The 22,916-nt window shown below is 45.3% G+C and overlaps 1 protein-coding gene across 1 annotated transcript in view; it reads right to left on the minus strand.

Moving 5' to 3' along the window:
• Positions 1-2,806, minus strand: part of PXYLP1 (2-phosphoxylose phosphatase 1) — a 61,482-nt gene extending 58,676 nt beyond the window's left edge. Inside the window, exon 1 of the mRNA XM_080934751.1 lies at positions 2,685-2,806. The gene's annotated coding sequence lies outside the window, so the exon portion shown is untranslated. The remainder of the gene's footprint in view (positions 1-2,684) is intronic.
• Between the last annotated feature and the right edge of the window lie 20,110 nt (positions 2,807-22,916).

Raw genomic sequence — 22,916 nt, forward strand, 5'->3', positions numbered from 1 at the left:
AGAAAACAGATTTTTGCCAGCTGCAGGAACTCTGGGTAACAGCCAAGCCTGAACAGAGACCGTCTGGGTAAGAAAGATAAGCTAATGACAATCAGGGCAGCACAGGTTCCCACAACCAAGTGGTGCTACTCTGAATTCTAGGTGTCCCCAGACTCCCAGTTGAAGTCAACAGAAGCCCTACATCGGGGACTTTGGGTATGCTCTTCCTTAAACTGGCCGTTCACATGATGAAGAGCTGGACTTAGCTTTCTCTGTCCCCAGGGCAAAGCTATTCCTGAGGGACCAAAGCAATTCTCCCAACACTGGAGTCCCTCCCCCCAGCAGAAGTTTAAAACATACTGCTGGAAATGTACGTGCAAGGGCACTCCTGAGCTGCCACAAGAACCAGGCCTGGAGTGGGCAGCATCCACCAAAGTGAGATCAGCCTGAAGTGGCAGGTGGGGCTCTGCAAGGGATCAATCTCCTCAGCAGCTTCCCCCATCAAGAGGCGGATGTGGAGGCCAAGATGTGGTACGAGTCTTTAATCCCACCAGTACTTGGGACCCAGAGACAGGTAGATCTCTGAGTTTGAGGTCAGCCTAGTCTACACGGAGTTCCAGGTCAGCCAGAATGAATGAATGAATGAATGAATGAATGAATGAATGAATGAACGAACGAATGAATGCAGAAGCTCGGGCCTCGGCGCAGGGCCTGCAGGATGGACTTTTCACCTCTCAGTAGACAGACCCCCCCCCAGAACACCCATTACCCTCCCATTCCCGTTTCTATTTCCTTCTTTAAAAGTCTGGAGTCGTCATTGAGGGACAGAGCCTGACCTAGAAATTGAACTTTCTATCCCCTCTCTGCTCCTTCACACCCCATCTTACCAGACAGTGAATCTGTCTCCAGCAAGAGAGACATGAACATTTATACACAATATTCGAATCTGTTGAACTGAGAGATAATTTGAAAACACTGCAGGCCAGGGGCACCTGGACAGGTCCTAAGATCCACCCCAGTCCTGCAAGTATTCGTTCCTGGCCAGAGGGACTCCTGAAGGAAGCCTATCACTGTGAGGAAAAGAAGATTCATACAGGAAGTCGTGGACACTCACTCAGAAGGGCCCTGCTGAGCCTCACTGTGTTCTTGGCTAATTGCTTATCTTTTCAATAGTAAAGAGATATTGAACTAATCACTGCCGTTGCCATCAAAGGAAAAACAAAAAACAAAAAAAACCACAGATACGGATAAGGCAGTTTCATAGCCCAGACTGCTGTGGTCCACTATGCTGCTGGAACCCATTTACAGCCTCCCAAGGTATCTGTGAGGGCGGACTGGCCAGGAGCCAATCCTAAAAGAGAAATACCCTTTGTATGTTCTTTCTCTGAATAGGCAATTAATTTAATCTAAGCACTAATGAAAGACCCCAGAAGGGAAGGGGTGAATGCACACACTGGCTGTCACCATGCTATCCCCACTTCTCTCCGGGGAAGCAGGAGGCTTTCCAAGCCATCTGCTTTAAATCCTCTTTCCACAGATGTCACCACAGGGCACCAACACCTCTGAGGAGGGGGCTGGTGCCAAGCCCGACCGACAGTTCCAGAGGGTAGGCTGGGCCCAGCACTGTCTATCCCATAGTCGGGGTCCAGCCTGGGGCGTGCCGCAAAGAGCAACAAATGCCCCTAAGCGGCGGAACTCTCCCAGCGCCCCTCCTGGTTACTCATCCCACATTTCCCTATCCGCACCAGATTTGATCCAAATTCTTAACTGGTTTTACCTGTTGAGTGTTTAGGAAACATCCTTGCCTTTCCACAAAGACTCTGGCCCACCCAAGAGGGGACAGTTATGTTCCCCTGTGGTTCCCAGAGCCGAGGCGAGTGTGGAGACGGATAGGCTCCATTCTCCCAGCACCGCTCATCCTTCCCCATCCACAGGTACTACTGAAAGCCAGTCGCAGCCGCAAAGAAAACCTGCTCCATTTCTGTGTGTGGCAAAGCCGGCTTCTTCTTCAGAAATCGCCATCTATCCAAGTTCACCAAGCAAAAGCAAGCAACGAAGTAACCACACTGTCCTAGGGAGAGCATTGAGCAAGCTTAACCTGCACGCGTGGAGTGACCCTCGGCAGGGCCCGGGGATCTGGTGTCGCGGACGGCAGGTAGCTTAAGTAGCTGCAGCCCCACCCCCGGGGCAGGCCGGGAAGTTGCAGCTGCATTTTACCTGGACACCGCTGTTTCGGGACAGCAGGGAGAAAGGGGACCCGGGAGCTCAGATTCCCTTGGCGTCGCGCAGCAGGAGCGCGGAGGCATAATGGGACCCCGTTGGGGTGGCGGCGTAGGAGCAGTGCTGGGAGAGAGAGGCGAGCTGCAGGCAACCGGGAGAAGGTAGGCGTGGGAGGGCTTGCGGGAGAAAAGGGGGTGTGCGGGCAAAGCTTCTAAGGTGCGGGTCTGAGAAAGGGGAGACGGATCGGAGGACGGGGACCCCCCTACGCCGGGAGGGGTGTGAGGAGAGGTGGAAACTGGGGAGCGGGTAGATAAGGGAAAGAGCTTGGTTGGCGGGGCTCAACGCCCGCTGCTTGGAAGCCCGCCCCTGCCTCCCGATCCCCGTACCACGGACACCTCTCCGGGGTCGCCACCCGGGACCCTAGACCCAAACCGGCCCTGCGAGGAGCCTCACAACCGCTTCGGCCCGGCGCGCGACCCACTCACCGCCTAGGTCCCGGCCTCCGTTGCTGTGCGTAGGGCTCTCCACCGGCAGCCAGCTCCTCCTGGCGGGAGTGCAGGCGGCGGTGGCGCGCACAGCCTGCCGGACTCGGGGGTTCCGCAGCGCCCCCTGCCGGGCCCGCCGGGTCCCTGCCCGGCCCGATGGGCTCAGGGCGCCCTGGAGCTCCGCCCCGCAGGCCACCGCGCGGGACCAGCGGGTTGCGGCGACCCGCACCCTGGGCCTGGGAAGCGGACACGGCCTCGGAGAGTCCCAACAACCATTCGGACAGGCTCCGGTCGCGCCGTCTGGCTCGTGGAAAGCACGCGCACTCGGAGCGCACAGGGCCTGTGCTCCTCCCTACGCCGGACTTAGGACCCGGGAGGGTGCCAAGGCCCCCCGGACGCGGCTCTAGACCGGTCCCAGCCTTGCCTTGGGTGCTTTGGAACTGGGTGCCCGACCCCGCGCGCCGCGGATCTAGTCGCTGACGTGGGTCCTCCGGTGTCGCGTGGACTCAAAACTGTCAAGATCCTAGCCACGGTGCCATCTCCACCCAAGCGCCTGTCCCGCGCTCCTCTTCCGGCGCGGGCCACATCCGGCCTGTGTCTACTTTAGATCTCGCTGTAGTTTTGTCCCTAAAGGCCTCAGGCACCCTTAACAGGTCATGGCTGAGGCCCGGGGGCCTTGGGCTGGCCGCGGAAGATCCGCGCAGCACTTGTTCTGTAATGCTGTGTTGTTTTATTTGGTCTGGTGTTTTGTGGATTTTTTTTCCCCCTCAAATGCAGTAGAGAAGGATCTCATCAGCCACAATTGTGAGAGTGACTTTGTTGCCAGTTCCTGGACTACAGTGACACCCGCGTGCCTCTCTCAAGGGCCCTGAGCAAAACAGGTGGAATTAGCCACGATTTCCTGTGAGGTGCGGTTCCGAGGGAGCGCATCACTTGACTTTCCCTAACTCATTCGATGATTAAATCAAAACACTTTCTATCTTACTCATATTTCTATTTACCTCCAATCCCTTCCCTCCACCCCAACCCCCCAAATCAGCTAGATTCTACTTCCCTGGTCTGAATTCTGTTTACTCCCGTGGTCCAGCCGTCTGGAATACCTTCTCTGTCCAATGCCGTGATGGTCAGCTGGCACTTGCCTGAGGATACTAGCTACTAGCTAATTCTGTCCCTCTCACCTTATTACCCAGACTAACACCACCTTCAGCCTGCTTAGGCCTTGAGTTCAATTGACAGCTTTTCCCAATACGTGAGTGTGAAATCTCACTCCCTCTTAAATTCCCACTTGAACTGGCCCTCAAATACCTCCACGGTCTAGGCATCCTACCCAACACAGACTCTTCCCTCCCTCCACAGACTCCGACAGTTCTGCTCTAACTTCAAGTTCTACTCCTTCACAAGTCAGCAGTCTGCAGATGACAGACAACTCCACACCAGCCCAAAGCGGAAAAAAAAAAAAAAAAAAAAATCAGAAAAAAAGGGCGTAGGGCATGCCAACTTCAGTCCTGGAACTTGACCCCAGGGACTCAGCTTTGCTTTCTCTCAACTCTACTACCCTTTCAGTACCACGGGAGTCTCCAGCAGACCCATGCCCTCCAACACAAAACCAGCTTCTCTCTGAACTACCCAGGGCTGGTTTTGTTCTTCTGGATTGAGCCCTAGATTCCGTCCTGTGTCACAACCTCTCTAACCCACAGGGGTCCATTCCCTTTCTTAGCTACTTACTCACCCTTCACGTGGGATATGTGGACAGTCTTAGATTCAATACGATCACAAGAGGATGAAAGGTGACTCAGGCACCATTTCTCTACAAATAGCCGCCACTATCCCACTGGACTGGGGTATTCTTCTGGAAGCGCACACCCTGGAAGTGGAAACAGGCCTCCTCTGCTGGTACTTTCCTCCACGGAGCCCTTAGTGTTTCTGTCTTTGCACCGTCCTGCAATCTAGGGTATGACTCGATACCTCGGTTGTCCAGCCTCTTTCCCTCATCCTCTGTTCCCTGAAGACTTCAACATCCTTCCCACTCTGGAGAAAGCATCCCACTTCCTTTCCAGCGGACCTTTAAGGCTGGAAGGGTTTCCAGAGAAGGGAAGAGGACAGGTTCCTACAGAGAAGCATGTCAAGCCTTTTTCTGCAGTGATGAAATAGGGTGTCTGCTCGAGGCAGCTAGAGCTGCTTGGCTAACAGCTGGGGAGGCAGTGCCAAAGAGTGTAGCTCCCAGAATTCCTCAAGCAGGAAGGAGAGCAGACTTCTCTCTTGCCGGACACCAGCATAATACTGGTTATCCAAATACATCTTTTAAATATCCCCTAGTGTCCTCCAAGTGAAATAAAAATTCTGTTTCTCTGGCCCTAGCAACCAAGAAAGTCCTGACTAGGACAAGCCCTGACCCAGCACAGTGTCACACGATCCTGCAAAACAGAGCCCATTATCATCACCACACAACTGCTAGAGCAGCAAACTGTGCCCCTGCACGACCGTAAAACAGATCAAGGTACCAGTGACTTCCACCCTCCCTCCTAAGCTGCTTCGCTTGCTCCTTTATCCTTGCTACACTCAGATCCTAGCCTCCAGAAAAACACCCAACATTCATTGAAAGCTGAGCCCGCTTGTCTCCTAAAAACACTGGGCGGGCTGCTCCAAGTCATGAATATTCTGCTAGGCAGCATCCCTGGTTGGATTGGAGCAGTCATCAGGGAGGGAATGAACACCTTCAAGTCAATCTCGCCTCTGGAGCAAAAAGCCTGCAAATATTTGCACAGCCTCCTTTGTCTAGCAAAAACTGCTCTCAGAACCCTTCCCTCCTACAGGGGCACTACCACAGGGTGCCTAGCCTGAGTTAACAAACAGCTATGCCAACTGGTCTTCCTAGAGAGAACAGGCTGCTTTACTTGAGCCAGTTTCTATATTGCAAAGACCTGGATTGCCCACAATTCTCTCTTACAGCCAAGTCTATTAACCCCACAAAATATTTCTGTGCTGCCCGCTAAAATGTTCAGATGGGCAGCATTATTTCAAAATACTCTTCACTGTGGATTTGGTCTCTCTGGTCTCTCTGGTTTTAACCTGAATGTTCATTCTCTACAGGAACGTGGAGAAATACTAAGTGCTCAAAAAATAAAAGTTAAAATAAAAAAAAATTCAGGATAGATTTCTGGTGATTCATATAGCAGAGGACATCAGACTGACTGTCATATTTATAGTAAATGAAAATTGTCCTGTCTACCCCACATCTGCAACCCCAGCACCTTAGAGAGGTAAATATCTTGCGAAAGGTTAAAGGTCAGTTCTTAGGTGGCTGCAGAGCTGCCCTTCCTAACACAAGCTCATGTTTTAGAAAGACAGAACCCCTCCCATCTCCAGGGTGGTCTGTTCTCGTTTCTGTATGCATGATTTTTTTTTCCCTTACCACCAGCTGTGGTCCCTTCCCCCACAGCCGGCAGGCTTATTATAAAAGCCCCTTCCCACCCCTGAGAGCAAGGAGGGAGGGTGAACTCATTTTCCCATCTATCTGGGGGAAATTTAATTATAAAGTCAAATCTGGAAGAACAGAACATAAAATAACCACATTAAATAAAAATAGAAGAGGGCTCAGAACCTGACCGTGAGCCAAAAGATGAAAAAAAATTACAAAAATATTAGAGTAATTCGATGAATCATAGATCTAAATATTCTTTTTTTTTTTTTTTTTTTTTTTTTTTTTGTCCTCTAAACTCTCAGCCCAATTGAAAGATGTTTTCAAGGACAAATGCAGCAAGCATTAGATGAACTCGCACAAATCACATTTAGGAATCATAAAAAGACAAAGGCTGTGGCAAGGCGTGTATCTAAAACAGCACCTAGAACATGGTAAGCGCTTTATAAAAGCCAGATGAATGAATAGATGGATGAGTCCCGACTTCTCACTTTACAATTAGAAGCAACATAGAAAAGAGACAAGAAGAGATTATGGACCCAGCAGAGATTTCTGAAGTTCACACTGACATGAGCTACAGCAACTGGAGTTGAGGGGCCGTAAGAAGACAGACCACAGACCTCCTCTAGGAGGTCTGTAGCAAGATGGAAGCTAAGAGTTGAATCCTGAGAGTCATTGCCAGTTCATGCAGAAATCTATGACCAAAGGATAATCAACTTGTCCCAAAGTCACCCACAAAGTAAGCTGTGAAGACAGTGAGGGTTAGAATCCAAGTCCTCTGGACACTTCAGGGCCCTTTCGCTGAACCCAGGCTTGTAGAATGAAGAAAAAAAAAGACAATGCATCACAAACAAATTTGATTTTGAAACTGTTCAAGACACTGCATATAAAGCCACCATGTGTCCAGTACATGCTTGGGCACTGGTTGAGACGAACTCTGACATCCTCTGGCTCCAGCCTTTTCTGTGAAGCAGTAGACAAGAACGTGTGATTGTTTATGCCATGATTCGGCTTGATGCACAGAGCACTACAGACACCATGTCTAGCGCTGCACTGGTCCTCCCAGTCTGAGGGAACAGCATCCCTGTTACCTTCCTGGGTCTGTATTCTAGAAACATATGTCATGGTTTGAATATAAAGTATGTCCCAAAGGGATCGTGCTGAGGTTTGGTGCCCAGTTGGTAGAGCTACTGGTGATTATTAGATCATGAGGGTCTAATTGTATCAATGATTAACCCGCTGAAGAGCTCATACTTGAATGGGATATAAGGAGAAGGGCCTAGGTGAATGACATATGTCGCTGAGGTGTGACTTTGAAGGACAGATATTTTTCTTCAGACTGTTCATGCTCTCTTTGCTTCCTGGACACCATGAGTTGAGCAACTTGGTTCTGCCACATGTCCTTCTGTCCTGATCTTTGGCTTTTGTTTCTTTATGGCCCAGAAACAATGACCAGCCAACTGTGGGCTGAAGGCCCTGAACCCATGAGTATAAATCAATTTTCTCTTTAAAGTTATTTTTGTTTTGTTTTCTAATTACATTTCCCAGGAAGAGTGTCATACAAAAAGAGCTTCATGAATGATTCTGGTAGCATCAAAGTCATTAGGAAAGTAAGAAACCTTTATGTCCCCTTACCAAAGGTAGTTAATATGGGCCAAAACAAGGGTCCATATTTTCTAAGCTCCTCCCCTATTTTGTGACTTGTCCAACCCCTAGAGATACCTCAGTGCTACTGCCAATCATGGGACTTGGTAAACCGTGATCTCACAAATGGCATGGGAAACAGTCACCACCTGCACTAGGGGTAAAGAACAGAGGCTATCTTGGCCATGGATGCTTGCTAATTCACTTTGGGTTCTAGTGTACCCTTTTTGCAAAAGAAAGTGCCTTGCTTGAGGTACTTTTACCTGTGTGTTCTTTTGTACCACACCAAACTTATTCTTTCAGTATTCTTTCAATATTAGGGCTTGTCCTGGATTTCAAATTTCTCTTGGCAAAGTGTTTGAAGCTCTTCCTTCAGTGACATGTCCAATGCCACGCTGTGGTCGTTCTCAGGTGAACTATACTCTTGTATTTACATCAGTAACAACCCCAGGATTGAAAATTTCTTTTCAACAAGAAAAGGGGCCCAAGAAAATATCAAGGAGATCAGATAACTCTTGTGCCAAGAACAGCAAGGTCCTCCTTGATGTGGTTAAGTCCTATACTTTGGTAGACATTTTGGTACCCAGGCAGTTAGTGCCTTTCTAATTACACAAAAGAATTACACAAGACATGGTTTGAATATGCTTGGCCCATGGGAAGTGTTTAGGAATATGCTTGGCCCATGGGAAGTATTAGGAGGTGTGGCCTTGCTGGAGAAAGTGTGTCACTGTGTAGGGGGCTTTGAGGGCTCCTATGCCCAGTGCAGAAGAGTCTACTAGCTACCTTCACTTCCAGATTTAGAACTCTCATGTCCTTCTCTGGAACCACACCTGCCTGCAGGCTGCCATGCTTCCTGCCATGATGATAATGGACTGAACCTCTGAAATTGTAAGCCAGCCCTAATTAAATGTTTGTCTTTATAAGAGTTGCCTTGGTCATGGTGTCTCTTCATAGCAATGAACACCCTAACTAAGACACAAGGCTATTAATGCTTTAAGTCAGGGTTAAACATTTTTAACAAGTGATTTTTAAGGGTCTTAAGTTCTAAATAGCACAGAAGGTAAAAGATTTGTCTGATTTCAGCCTATGCCCATTTTGGGTGGGACAAAATGACATCAAGGTCACTTCCCCATTATCTCAATATGTTCCCAGAGCAACAGTGTCACCTATAAGTGTTGGGCATACCTTCATTCCTTTTGCTTCTTTCCTGGGTTCCCTTTCCTAGCAACTGCCTGTATGTATGAGCAGAGGAGAAATTGAAACAGGGTCCAGATGACATTATTTGGCATTTACTATTTACAATCTGTGGTAAGACATATGAACTCCCTTTTTTGAGGTTGAAACCATGGAATTTCTTCTTCTGTTTATTTGCTTTGTTCTTTTCAGGCCTAAATACAGAAGCCATTGGACTATCTCCCATGTGCCTATGATAACCTAACTCAGGTGATTGTTTTAAAGAGAGTAAGAGTTTATATTTAACCTGTGGGACAAGTGAGTCCCACAGGGACTAGTTAGTTCCCCGGTAGGGGGTGGGCTCATGTTTATCACGGAGCCACCCTTACCATAATCAAAAAGTAACTATGTAACTTTGTCACCATCTTGACTAGTGACTTCATCAAGGTGGAGACAACCATGTGGCTTGGCCTCCAACCTGAATGATATCATCAAGATGGTACAAACCATGCCATCTGACCTCCATCGTGGTTAGTAGCATCATCAAGATGAGGATGACCAAATGACTTCTCTACCCATAAAACTTCCTGCCACGGCTGAGTCCTCAGACAGTCACCTCCATCCCTAGAATTTCCTGTGCCATATTCCTGTCCTCTTCTGCATTTTTTTTTCTTTTTACCTTCCTGGATACCTGACAGAATCATGGGAATGGGAGTCCCAGGGAAGACGCCAGCATGGACTCCCATTGCCAAGGTCAACGCATTTTTTACCTCAGACTAGGGAGGCAATACTGGACCTCCGGAGTGGGTTGTTTTGGTTCAGTTTTGACTCTTTACTTTGCATGGTACATTTGCTGGTTTTCAGAGGGGACTTAAAGGTTTCCCCAGCCATGTGCCACCAGCACTAGCCAGCTTCCATAAGGAGCAGACACTGAGAGGGCTAGACGTGGGAAACACCTATACATTTTGCAGCAGCCCAGGGAGAACCACGGAAAAGCGCAGATGCCAACTGGCACCAAAGGATGGTTGCCAGATGCTAGACACGCTGCAGTCAGGGGACGGCTCCCACAGCTGGAGGGGAAGAGGATTCAGCCTGCTGCATGGGAGGCTGGAGATGAGGATGGACTGTGATGGTATTAATGCCTGCTCTTCCTGCCTGACATCCCCACACTTAGTTTTCTCTGACAGAGAAAGAGTCTTTTCCTTTGTGAGACTCCTTTGCTTCACGTTTTATTGTCTGCTTCTCCATATCAAGCCCTGGGCACCTTGCTTCTGTTTTTACTTTCCACTTACAGTGACATGGAAAGGCTAAGGAAGAACGAGTTGATACCATCCCTTTCCTAGAACACCAGCATCACAGTTTCAAAGGGGCCTCCTTAGCTGAGTCAGCAGGAGGTTGCAAACATCAACTTGATGGTGTTTTATTGTGTATTTCTGCAATTCCCAGTCTGCTACTTGCCAAAAGCACATCATTCCCTGGACTGTGCATGGTACAAAGAGATTTTTGACTGTCCTATGTTTTAAGGTGGCATTGCACCCTCTGAGCCTCTAAGCTAGTGGTTCTCAACCTTCCTAATGCTGGAACCCTTTAATTCAGTTCCTCATGTTGTGGTGACCCCCAACCATAAAATTAATCTCATTGCTACGTCATAACTGTAATCTTGCTACCATTATGATTCATAATGCAAATACTTCTGGATATAAAGGTTTGCCAATGAATTTGCAACCCATGGGTTGAGAACCGCTGCTCTAAGCCAAACAATTACTGTCTTCATAAGACCAGCTGTGTCTGCTTATGAAACATCATCACAGCTGGCCTTGTTGATTATTGATAAGGATTACAATGCCTGGAATGGTTCCTTTTGCCAGAATGGGAAAAAAGAAAAAACTGGAAAGTTTGAAACAAGCCACAAAGTTCTGAGCAAGTGATCTGAAGAGGAGACTTTATGTATGATATTAACACGTCTAAGGTCAAGAGTTCAACACATTGCTGTCAGAACCCTGCTTAACTGTATGTCAAAGTCATGCTTATTTTAAAGTGGATGGATTTTGCCCCAGCTGTACCTAAGTATTGCATGGTAATTAAAAGTACCAGGCTGGTGTAGTCAACCTTCCGGGTGTTCAGCAGCCATATTTGGATGTGGTTGGAGGGATAGAAAGGGGAAAATATTTGACCTTCTCTTCTGAGGTCAACTAGACCCCATGGGACTGTGGGGTGTCTCTAAAATGTCCTGTAAGTGTTCAAGAAGCCCATAAGACCCTGGTTCTAACCAAGTCTTAAAAGAGGAACAACTGGTTAGAGGAAGGCTGGAGGGGCTGAGGTTCCTCTCAAGCCCAAGTGAGTCCTGAGGACCAGGGCCTCATCTGGCCTTGACAGTTAAAGAGGGGAAGTGATTAATGTTGGCCACCTTTGTGGTACCCACACCCAGCAGGAAAGTCTAAGCAGCCCCTAGAACGATGGGCATGTTTCCTCTAAGTGCCGAGGGATCACACTGCTCACACACGACTGCTCACACACTAGGCTTAAGTCCACAGGGGACATTGTGTAAACAACTATTTCTCACAAAGAATTTTCTTCTTGATAAGGAAAATGCTGCCCTGGTGTGAGTCCAGACCTCAGCTTTCTGCAGCAGCTGCCTACAGCGAGGAAAGACAGCCTGCTACTGTCTAACCTAAGAAGTAAGTGAGAGCTCAGGTCCCCCCCCCCCCCCCCCCCCCGTCTCTCTAGAAGCCTCTTGGGAGGGAACTCGTGCTGACTCAGCCACTCCTAAAGCCACTGAAGGGCCTCAAAGCAGATCCTGGGCCCATCATTCTGGAGAGCAGCCCTGAAGGCCAAAGGGTAGTTAGTGAACAAGGATGAATTAAAAGCTGGATGCTTTTGTGAGCCCAATAAGGGATTCTATTGGACTTGGCAATTTCTCTAGTATTACTGGATAATAAAGGAGTGAACCTAGAAATGGATAGTAAAGGAAATCATATGAACTCTATAACTATACGAATGCAAGGAGACTAGCAATGCATTTTAAAATCATAATTACTATTATTGTTAGTGGGGGGGGTCAGAGAATAACTCTGTGGAGTCAGTTCTTTCTACCTTTTTTGGGGGGGTTAGAAGATTTAAACTTGGTGACCCAATATTGGTTTAAACATTCAGTGGGTTATTAAAGAAATGGATGGGGAATTTCTTTTTAATGCTAGAATAAAAGGGAAAGAAAAATTAGCATAGCAAAAGAATCTGGAGCTTCAGCAAGGAAATGAGGAAAGTCTAGAACTCTAAGGGTTTTGTGTTTAAAAAAGAAATCAAAGGGTAGGAGAGAGGATTCAGTGGATAAAAATACTTATTTTACGTCTAGATGACCTGAATCTGATCTCATGAACCCATGTGAAGGTAGAAGGAGAGAACCAGCTCTTCTAGTCCTGGGTGTGGCAACATGCCTGCATGTCTATGTGGATGCGCACACTTCATAAAGAGATGTAAAAACACGTACATACCAGTAAATCTGAAAAGCTGGACTAAAGGGATATTCTTAGAGACACATATGACCTACTGAAATCAAACCAAGAAATATAAAACCCCAACGAGATAGTAATTAAAAACAATACAAAATAAAGCAATTGTCATATATGTGAAAAATCTGCAACAGACAATTGCATTAAAGACCATAGAAGGTAGACCTGGAATCAATCCAACTCTCTGCAGCCCTTTGTTTTTGACAGCTGAAAAAAAGAAAGAAAGAAAGAAAGAAAGAAAGTTGTGAAAAAGTCAATCTGAACCTAAAACTACTACAGGAAAATAAATGTAGGGCAAACATTTCAGCTTATAGCTATAGGCAATGACTTCCCCAACAGGATGCTGTTGGCTCAAGAAATGGGCGACACTAGACTAAGGTGCTCCCCCACAGCAAAGGGAGCCAGGAACAACCAGAAAGAAACCCTACAGAACAGAACATCCGAGTAATATCTCAGACATACACAACTCAAAACCTAAACACGAAAGGACAGGTAATACAGTCGGAGGATGGACAAGTGAGTTGTAGAGATGAGTCTCAAGAAGAAGAAATACAAATGGTTAAGCAAAAGCAAATAGCACCGTTAGCCATTAGGGGACTGCAAATCCAAGTCACCGAGGTTTCTTCTCGTTCCAGTCCGATTGACTGTCAAGAAAGCAAGGTTCCCCCAGAGCCTCCACTTTGTTGTGGGTTTTGAGAGCCTTGCCTCCCCCTCTATATATACAGAAGAAGAGGTGGTCAGAAAGGGGTACATATGATGTGGCTATTTCTCCCACCTTCCGTCTCTGGGTCTTCTGCAGTTTCCAGCACTATCATGTCAGGGCAGAGTGACTGGCAGCTCATAATCTCTGTGTTCCCTTAGACCCTTGTGAAGGGAACCCAGGGAAGAATTCTCCATCTCAGTATAAACAAGCGGCGCTTACTGGTGGCGCTGACTTGCTCCACTACATGTTTCTTTGCGGTAAGATACTAACTGCTTAAGAAATTAGATGAACTGTGTGGTGGTAGCACAGGCCGTTAGTCCCAGTGTTCTGGAGACAGAGTCAGGCAGATCTCTGAGTTTGAGCCTGGTCTATGGAGTTCCAGGACTGCCAGGGCCACATAGAGAAACTCTGTCTAACAAACGAACAAATACAGCAACAAAAAGATGCTTTGGTTCGGCTATTTAGTAGGTAGAAAGAATGTTTTAAGTGACTATGGTTGTGTTGTAGTGAGTATTAAATGGGTGGTTTATCCTTTTATTGACCCTGAGGTCTCACTCTGTGGACACTGCTCTAGTGTGGAGCTGAGCACACAAACTCTGTCACATGGTCTGCAAGCTGCACTCTCCACGAGGTTCCCTTCCCAGGCGGTTCACTCTGCCCACCCTGTTGCTTCTGTCCCGGGTGGATATGGTCCCGGCATGTTCCGTTCCTCCACTGCTTGGCACAAACATAACTCCAAAGTCCAGTAGCCTTTCAAACAGGTTTATATATTAAATTCTCAATCCACAAACCCTCTGCATAATAAGATTACATCCAATGGATACAAACTGCCCTTCTATATTAGATAAACAAGACCTATAGAACCCCTTAAAATATTCATATCTACCTATCGCCAATTAGGATCACCTGGACCTAGGTCCTCCTTTTCCAGCTCCATCTTGATTCTCCCCAAATCTCCCTTCTGCCTCCTGCCTCCACTTCTGCTCCTCTACCTTCCCCCACCTATTTCTCTCATGTTCAATCATGTATCGCCTTGACATAAATCTACACATTTACTAGGTTGGATGACAGTTTCAGTTACTCAGGAACCTGACTTGAAATAGCAACAAGAAATCATTTATAAGAGCACCTTTAGTAGCAAATTTATCAAAAAAAAAAAAAAAAAAAAAAAAAAAAAAACCTGTGTAAAACCTACAATGAAAATCATAAAGTGTGGGAAGAGCTGAAGCAACAGAAGGATGACTCCACAGGCCAGAGGGCCAATACTGGTAGAGGGTGTAGGCTCAGAAAATGCCCACGAAGTCTGTGAAACTTCAACCTTACTCTTAGGGAGAAAATTTTAGGAATTTAGAAGCTAATTCTAAAAATTCATATGAAAATGAAAACAGAAAAAAAAAAGCCTAGAACAATTGAAATCACTCTAAATAAAGATGAGATTAGAATGTCTGTGATGTCCAATCAAGATGGCTGGTCTTGCTCATGGTAGTGGGTACCTATAATCCCAGTAGGAGGCTGAGGCAGGAGGATTACCAATTTAAGTTCAGCATTGGCAACATAAGAGATTGCTTTTTTTGGAAAGGAGGGGTGGATTTTTTTTTTTAAGAACAAAAGAGAATCATGAAGATGCCCAGCAGCTGGAAAAGGCATTTGTAACCAAGACAACAACCTTACTTGATTTTTAAAACCCACATGGTAGAAGGAGAGACTGTCACAAGCTGTCCCCTGATCTCCACATGTGTTTCCTCCCTCCCCCAATAAATAAATGTAATAAAAAAATTTAATTTTTTTTCTACAAAGGTTTAAAGGCAAACTAGTGTGTAGCAAACAATGTTTACATATAATTGATTCTATGACAATTGAAAATAAAATATAAAAATGAATCTCCCCAGCTTAACTCACACCTTAAACATAAATTAACTTGAAGTGGATCACGGACCTAGGTGGTCCATGCATAATGAGTTGGGAGTGGCCAATATTATACAACCAGAAAAGCTTAGGAAAAGATTTTAGTGGCACCTGGCTTAGTAAACATTTCTTCAGTGAGCAAAAAGTCAAGGACCATAAATACGAAGAATAATGAATCTTCATCAAAACTTAAATCCTTTTCTTTAAAACACATTAGTATAAATTAGGATAGAAGCCTCCAGCTTGGAGAATGTATATTATATCTGACAGACACGGATGATGGAGAAGAAATAAGAACCACTCACAGCTCATTAGCATAGCAAATAACCCAATGCCATAGAAGGCACACTTGAACAGATACCTCATCAAGGAAGAGAAATAGATGGCAAAGAAGCAGATGAAAAGACACTCCTCTTATTAAGCACTGATGAAATGCAAATTAAAACAATAATGAGATACTGCTCTCTACCTAACAGAAAGGCTAAAATTAAAAATGCCAATCATACCCGTGCCAGTGAGGATGTCAGTCAAAGGAATTCCCACCCACCGATAATGGAATCACTAAGTGGGATAAGCGGTCTGGGAAAGTCAGTTTCTTTAAAAAGATAAGCATGTGCCCGTGGTGATTGTTAATCTACCTTGTCAACCTGACTCAATCTCCAATCACCTAGGAGATGTCAACAACGTCACTAGTTAGGGACCAGCCTTCAACATGTATGCCTTGTCACATCCTTTCTGGGATCCAAGAATGGACCTTACTGGGGCATCAAGGGAATTCAGGAAAGATAAAGAGACAGACACACAGAGACGCTGAAAAGCTGGGATTGGTTGGTCTGGGCTCTGATGGGGGAAGCACAGCACCCTGGAAGTCCTGTGTGCTTATTGTATGGGGTTGGTTGAACAGAGAGGTGAGACCTGCATACAGGTGAACAGGGAGTGAGCTATTATAGAGCATAAACAAGGAAGCAGAGTTTATGGTATACAGCTGGATCAGGACACGGGTTCAGCTAATCTCCGTTGGCGACATCTCTAGGCTGTAAACATTCTGCCTTGCTTTACCCTTGTGCTTGTCTTTTCATCCCTGTGACAAATACCCACAAGGTGTATATATTATTATTATTATTACTATTATGATTATTATTATTATTTACTTATTGGTTTTATGAGATAGGGCATCACTAAGTGGCCTCAGTGAGTTTAAATAAACCTATAAAATCATAAAAGGAGGCCCTGAAGCAGCTGTGATGAGTAGTGGCTACCATTAAGATACATTGTATACATGTATGAAATTTTCAAAAAATGAAGAAGTTAAAAAAAAAAAAAAAACAAACAAAAACTCCACTGAGATTCCACATCTTACCCCAGTTGGAATGGCTTCTCAAGAAAACAGAGGATGCCAGAGAGGGTGTGAAGACAGGAGAACCAACCCTTCTACTCTGTGGGAATGGAAATCAGTCCAGCCACTGTGGCAATCCATACGGAAGCTTCTCAAACCTGTAAAGACAGCATTACCATACGATCCAGCCATGCCGTCTATAACCAAAGGACTCTAAACCATCGTCATATCATGGGGACACTTATACATCTCATTTATTATAGCAACATCCTAGTTTTCTCTCTGTCGCTGTGATTTAAAAAACAACACATACACACACACACACACACACACACATACAAACTGACTAAAAGCAATTTGGGCAGGAAAGGGTTTACTTCAGTCACAATCATGAAGGTAAGTTCAGGCAGGAATTCAAGGCAGGACCAGAGACAGAAACCATCAAGGAACAGAGTTTACTGGCTAGCTTTTCAAGGTTTGCTCAGCTTGTTTTTTTACACAATTCTGGACTACCCAACCATGGGTATCATTGCCCATAGTCTATCAATCATCAACCAAAAAAAAAAAAATGCTCACACAGGCCAATCGAATGGAGGCATATTCACAATTGGGGTTCCCTTTTCCCAGATAATTCTAGCTTATTTCATGTTGACAACCCCCACCCCCACACACAAAAAAACCCAACCCAAACCAAACAAACAAAGAAACAAAACCCTAACCAGCACAGGTAATAGTTAAATTATGGAATCAGCCTAGGTGTTCATCAATAGATGAAAGACAAAGACAGATACGTACATAATTTTATTTACCCATAAAGAAGAATGAAAGTGTGTCATTTTCGGGAATGCAACAGGAGATCATCAGATTAAATGGATAAGCTAGACTCAGAAAAACAAATGTCATGTATGTTCTCAAATATGCAGAGTCTAGATATAAAGAAAAATGAAAGTAGAAACCGAGCTATCTGGGAAGAAGAAGTTCCAGCAGGCAGGGGCAGGGTAGTAAGAGGGGCAGGGCAGCAAATGGGCGGAGGAAAAAGATGGGGTAGCGGGGATTTGAATATGGACCAAACACATAATGCTAAAGTATACACTAATAAATAAAAGAGAAAACCAAACAAATGTAAAACAACCTCAGAGAGTTTCTTTGTTCCTTCTGTCATGGAAGAACACAGGGACAGGACACATGTGAGCCATGAGTACAAGGTTTTCATTGAATAAAAAATTTCAAACAAACGAAAACTATATTGAGATCCCCGACGTCACCGCAGTTAGGGTGACTACCATCAAGGGAAAAAAATGATGCTAGCAAGGACCTGGGGACAAGGGAACCTGTGGTACACTGTGGGAATGTAAATTAGTCCAGCCACCCTGGTGAATCTGCTAGACCCTTGATCTTAGACTTTCCTGCCTACAAAACCATGGGATAAATTGGCTAAAGCCAACCAAGACGTATATTTGCTATTCTTAGTGTTCTCTATACCCTTATGCAGATCTGCAATCCCATCTTGTATCGTTTCTTCTGCCTAAAGGACTCTACTGATCGTTTCTCCCATTGATTGGTTAAAAGCATAATAGTATGAGGTCCCTCAATACTGAACCTTTCCTAGCCCGGTTCTCCTCTCTCCTGCTAGACCCCAAAAGCTCAGGACATGAGTTATAAGTTCTGCTTGTGCACTAACCAGGCTAGCTCCCACCCCAGAGCCCTGGCTGAAACACACATTTCACATCTACATAGATTTGCTACATGGAGCTAGACTGGGACACAGGTAGGGCAAGAGGGTCATTTTGGGGGGCCCAATTTAAGTAGCCTTATTTTCTCAGACACAGAGCCTGAGACTGGGTGACTCTTTGTTTGGGGGTGCATGTACCTGGGTTATTTCAATCTGGTGAGTGGTTAACCCCATTCAAGGGGGTAAGGATGGTTCCAGTAGTGATGCAGCTCCCCAACATAGTGAATGCTCAATACCATGAGCATACGGTAGAGGAGGTGCCTTTGTTCTCAATATGACAGAAAGGGGATGCCAGGTCCTTTGACTGGGTAGAAAGCTGGGGTAGAAATGGAGGTGGAACAGGAATCTGGGGCAAGAAAAAAAGATGGGGAGGGAGGCAGAACAAGGCGAAGAAGATGCCACAGGCCTGTCCCTGTCAGTATCTCTCAATTCTCTGTCCTACATCAAGCAATCCTTCTTTGCTCTAAGGTGTAACCAGGAGGTTCAGGGCAGTGGTGTGCCCGCATGATTGACAGGCTGATGGATGGCTCTCCGAATAGATGCGGTGAGTTTGCACAAGATAACGGGGCACCAGAGCAGGTCTGGAGCACTGTGGGAAACTGCTGTCTGCTCATCTGGCTTCTCTCCTAAATTCATTTGCATTCTGGTCTGTGTTCCTCCAGGCTGGGAAGACCCTTCAGCTTCCTCCTGCCCAGCCCAGCGGGACCCACCTCCATGTCTACCTTCCTTGGCATTGAGAAAGGAGCCCTATCCTTCACCCCATCTCACAGCTTCATCTTCTGGTTTGGTGTTTAATGTTCTTTAAGATTCAGCAGTAGTGTTCTGCAGCAGTTACTTCCAGATGGAAACATCCTATCCTGCAGGGAAACACCTTAAGGAGGAAGTTAAAAGACTCAAGACCCTTTCAGGAAGTCCCTGAAACTGAACATGTTCACGGAGCTCCTCCCTTCCAAGAGTAAACAATAAAGGCTGCTGAGCGTCTCTCTTTGAGAGGATGGGCAGCATCCTGGGAGCCCAGCTACCTGGGAAAAGAAGCAGAGACCAGCAGAGCTGCTTGGAAAGGACACTTTCCAACTCCTTGAGTTGCCTGTAGATGGTGCAGTAAGCTGCAGGTTCCCAGATTTTGTGAGCTGTGCACCATGCTGGGGTGGGCTCTGGTGATGGAGTTCCCTTTGAGCCATTTCTGTTTCTATAAGTAGCCCCTCACTCACATTCCTGCAAGTAACCCAAATAAAACTCATTGCTTCACCAAGTTGGATTTGTTGTTACCTGCACTCTGGTCTGTTGCATACTCTCTTCCTATGTATTGCTTCCACCCAGGGAAAACCTTGTCACACAACAAGGGGAAACCTTCATGTGACTTCACATAGGGATAAGAGAAAAGGTTAAAGAAGGTAAGTGGCATGCCCAAGGTGACCCAGCAACTTGTCGATCTGTGTAAAATTTCCCAGTCCTGTCTGGGATGGCGTGTTAGCACAGCTGTAGGAAAGCAGAAGCATGAAGCCCATGTTTCATGCTTCTTCACCTTCCTGCAGGTCCCAGGTCCTGTGTGCACGCTTACTACGTGACTCTTTTGGCTCCAAGTGTCTATGACTTGTTGTGGGAGAGGCTCGTCAGCTTCCCAGACAGTGGTGCCCAAGTGCCCAGAGTGCCTCCTACATGCCGGATCAGCGCATGTCTGCGGACTGAGCTTCTGTTAATGAATGGCGACACTGTCATCATCAATATTGATGGACTGAGACTCCAGCTCAGTCTGGACATGAAGCCAGGACTTTTGCCAAGGAAGGCAAAGAAAAAATAATTTGAACCCCTGTGTAGACAAATCTGTGATTGACTCAGGGCATGGGGTTCCTCTCTGTTGTCATGGTGATTCTTAGGAGGCAGGGAGGAAAGGCAGCTCTTTAACAGCATCCCAGACATCAGGGCTCTGAAGTAACAGCCCTTTTAAAATTGAATCATATTAATAAGCTCTAGTCAAATGCACTAGCCTCTTTTTTTTCTTTAGATACATTATTAACTTGGCTAGCAATAAGACCTCATAAATGCAAAGTGTTCATCCAGTAAGAATCCCACTTTTAGTGTGGGACAATAAAGATATATATATGCCACTCACTAACCTGGCAGTCCTGGTGCATAAAGAGAAACCAAAGAAAATAGATATGCATTAATCCTTTCTTCCACCTCCTCCTCCTTTTCTCCCTCCTCCTCCTCTGCCTCTTCCTTCCCTCTCCACTCTTTTATAGGTATCTTTTGGAGTTTTAGAGAGTCTCACCTCTCCCTGAGATGTGGGATAATCATCAATAAGCACTGTTCAAACATGGGTGTAAGCCAATGGGAAGCCTTTATAACAGCCTGAACGGTACTTCCATCATGGAGTCAGTTGTGCTAAGGTCTGGGGCCCTGTTACTGAGTGACTATCAGCAGTTAATGGATTATTGTTCTCTTAGGTAGTGTAGCTGCTAAGTTGCCTGTGCCCCAGTAATAACTTCCCAGCATGCCCATGCAAGCAGGTCTAACTAAACTCTCTCTCTCTCTCTCTCTCTCTCTCTCTCTCTCTCTCTCTCTCTCTCTCACACACACACACACACACACACACACACACACACACACACACACACACACGTGTGAGAGAATGAGAGAATACTTTGCCGGGGGTTCTTCTTTCTTTCTTGTTGGTTTTTCTTGAGGCAGAGGAGGGGGAGAGCATCAGTGGAGGGTAAGACTTGGTCTTACGAGATATTTAGGATTGCTGTATAATAAAAAGTTTACTATCTAAGTCTAAGTTACTGTGCTACTGTAGCTGACCTGCCTTCTACAATCTTCTGAGGCCAGAAACTGCAGTCTCTGGCACTTAGCACCTCTTCCTAAAACAGCAAAGGATTAAGTACATAGATTTTGTTCTATCTCAGCTGAAACTGCTGGGCTCTAACTTTCAGCTGGCTAGTTGGAAGTCGAAGGAAGAAAGAAAGACACTTAGAAATGTGATTATAATGTTTATTACCAAGTAGTAAAAAGTGTCCTATGAAAGCTATCTAAAGAGAATGGAATTGAATGGGATGGAATGGGAAGGGAATGGAATGCCTCTCTCTTTGTCCTCAGTACTTATACATCTTGAAGAATACATGATCACATGTTGCAAAGTTCATCACAAGTTCATACAAAAATCAAATCATAAATCGAGAAAGAAGTTTACAACGGAGAATGTTTACATGCACATCCATTAGGAGTAATTATCTGGCTAAACATCCATCACCTGTCTCAGGTCCACAGGTTCACTGAAGGTTTAAAACCATAACTAAGTTATTAGTGAAGTTTTGTATAGATAAACCCAGTCAATATTTTATCCTTTGTCCTAGCACCTATAATAAATCGTTAGTTCCCTTTTTATGACCTTTGGTTAATTGTTTTACAACCTCTTGGAATGTGCTCTGAGTAGAAGAAGTCTGGTTACCATCTAAGAGCAATTAACTGGTGACACTTTGGAGACTGGCAGAGTTCTCACTGCAGTTTTGACTATCAGAAATGACCTAATGGCAGTCTCACTATTAAAGAGCTTAATAATCAGTTATACTTTTAGGAATTCTTATAGGATCATCATTAAGACTTAAGAAGTCATTTATATGTCTCTATAGCATCACTACAAGACAGTACATCTTCAGAGATCTGCAGAGATCTGCTCCAAAGGAGTGTGCTGTTACTTAATGATTGTTATATATGTTTAATAATAACAGGAAAAGCATATTAATAGCAGGAATCTTTCCTAAAATAAATTCCTTACAGCATTGCTGGAAAAGGGTGAACCAGTCACAGATTACATAATAATCCGAGGCTGGACATCTCAGGATGGTCACCTGCTGGTTATTAGCTTATCCTGTTATGGCTCCTGGCAAGACTTAGGAAAAAGAGAAGTTTTATCAAAAAAGCAAAAAGAGAATGAGAGGGTACTGGGATTTGACATGGTGACTAAAATTCATTGTCTATGTATAAAATTATAATAAAACTAATACATCATAAAAAGGAAGTTTACTCCTTTCTCCTTCCATCTCCTCATCTGCTCATTCAGTTAGGTATTCATCAAACAATCCGTGCTTACTGGGGTCAAACAGGGCCAAATACAGCCTCTGTCTTATATAGTTCTAACCTTTGATCTTCACAAAGTTTGGTCCCTGTATTAGTCAGGGTTCTCTGGAGAAACAGAACTCATAGAATGAATATATATGTATGTATATATATATACATGTATACACATATGCACATGTATATATGCATATATATGCATACACACATGTATGGTTTTTTAGAATGGCTTACAGGCTTTGGTCCAGCTAGTGCAACAAAGGCTGTTTGTCAATAGAAGGTCCAAGAGTTCAGTAGTTACTCAGTCCACAAGGCTGATGTGTCAGCTGGTCTTTAGTATACATCACAATCCGAAAGAAGTAGGCTCTAAAGCCAATGAAAGAATGGGCTTGCCAGCGAGAGCTAGTACAAGCAAGAAAAGAGAGCTAGCTTTCTTCCATATCCTATATAGGCTCCAGGATCTTCTCACCTCAAAAGGTCCAGATTAAAAATCTGGTTTTCCTACTTTAAATAATTTAGTTAAGAAAAAAAAACAGCTGTTTGGGTTTTAGTTAAATCCAGATGTGGTCAATTAGACAACCAAGAACAGCCATCACAGCCCCTTTGTTTAAAAACCGTCTCCCTCACTGGTTAAGACAGCTCCACACATGCAGGATGCTTGCTCTATATTCTTAAGCAGAATCCCAAAGACTTTGTCAAAGCTCCAAGCTCCCCCCTTTACATGGCCTGACTTCA

The sequence above is a fragment of the Micromys minutus genome (genome assembly GCF_963924665.1).
Source record: "Micromys minutus genome assembly, chromosome: 21".
Lineage (NCBI taxonomy): Eukaryota > Metazoa > Chordata > Mammalia > Rodentia > Muridae > Micromys > Micromys minutus.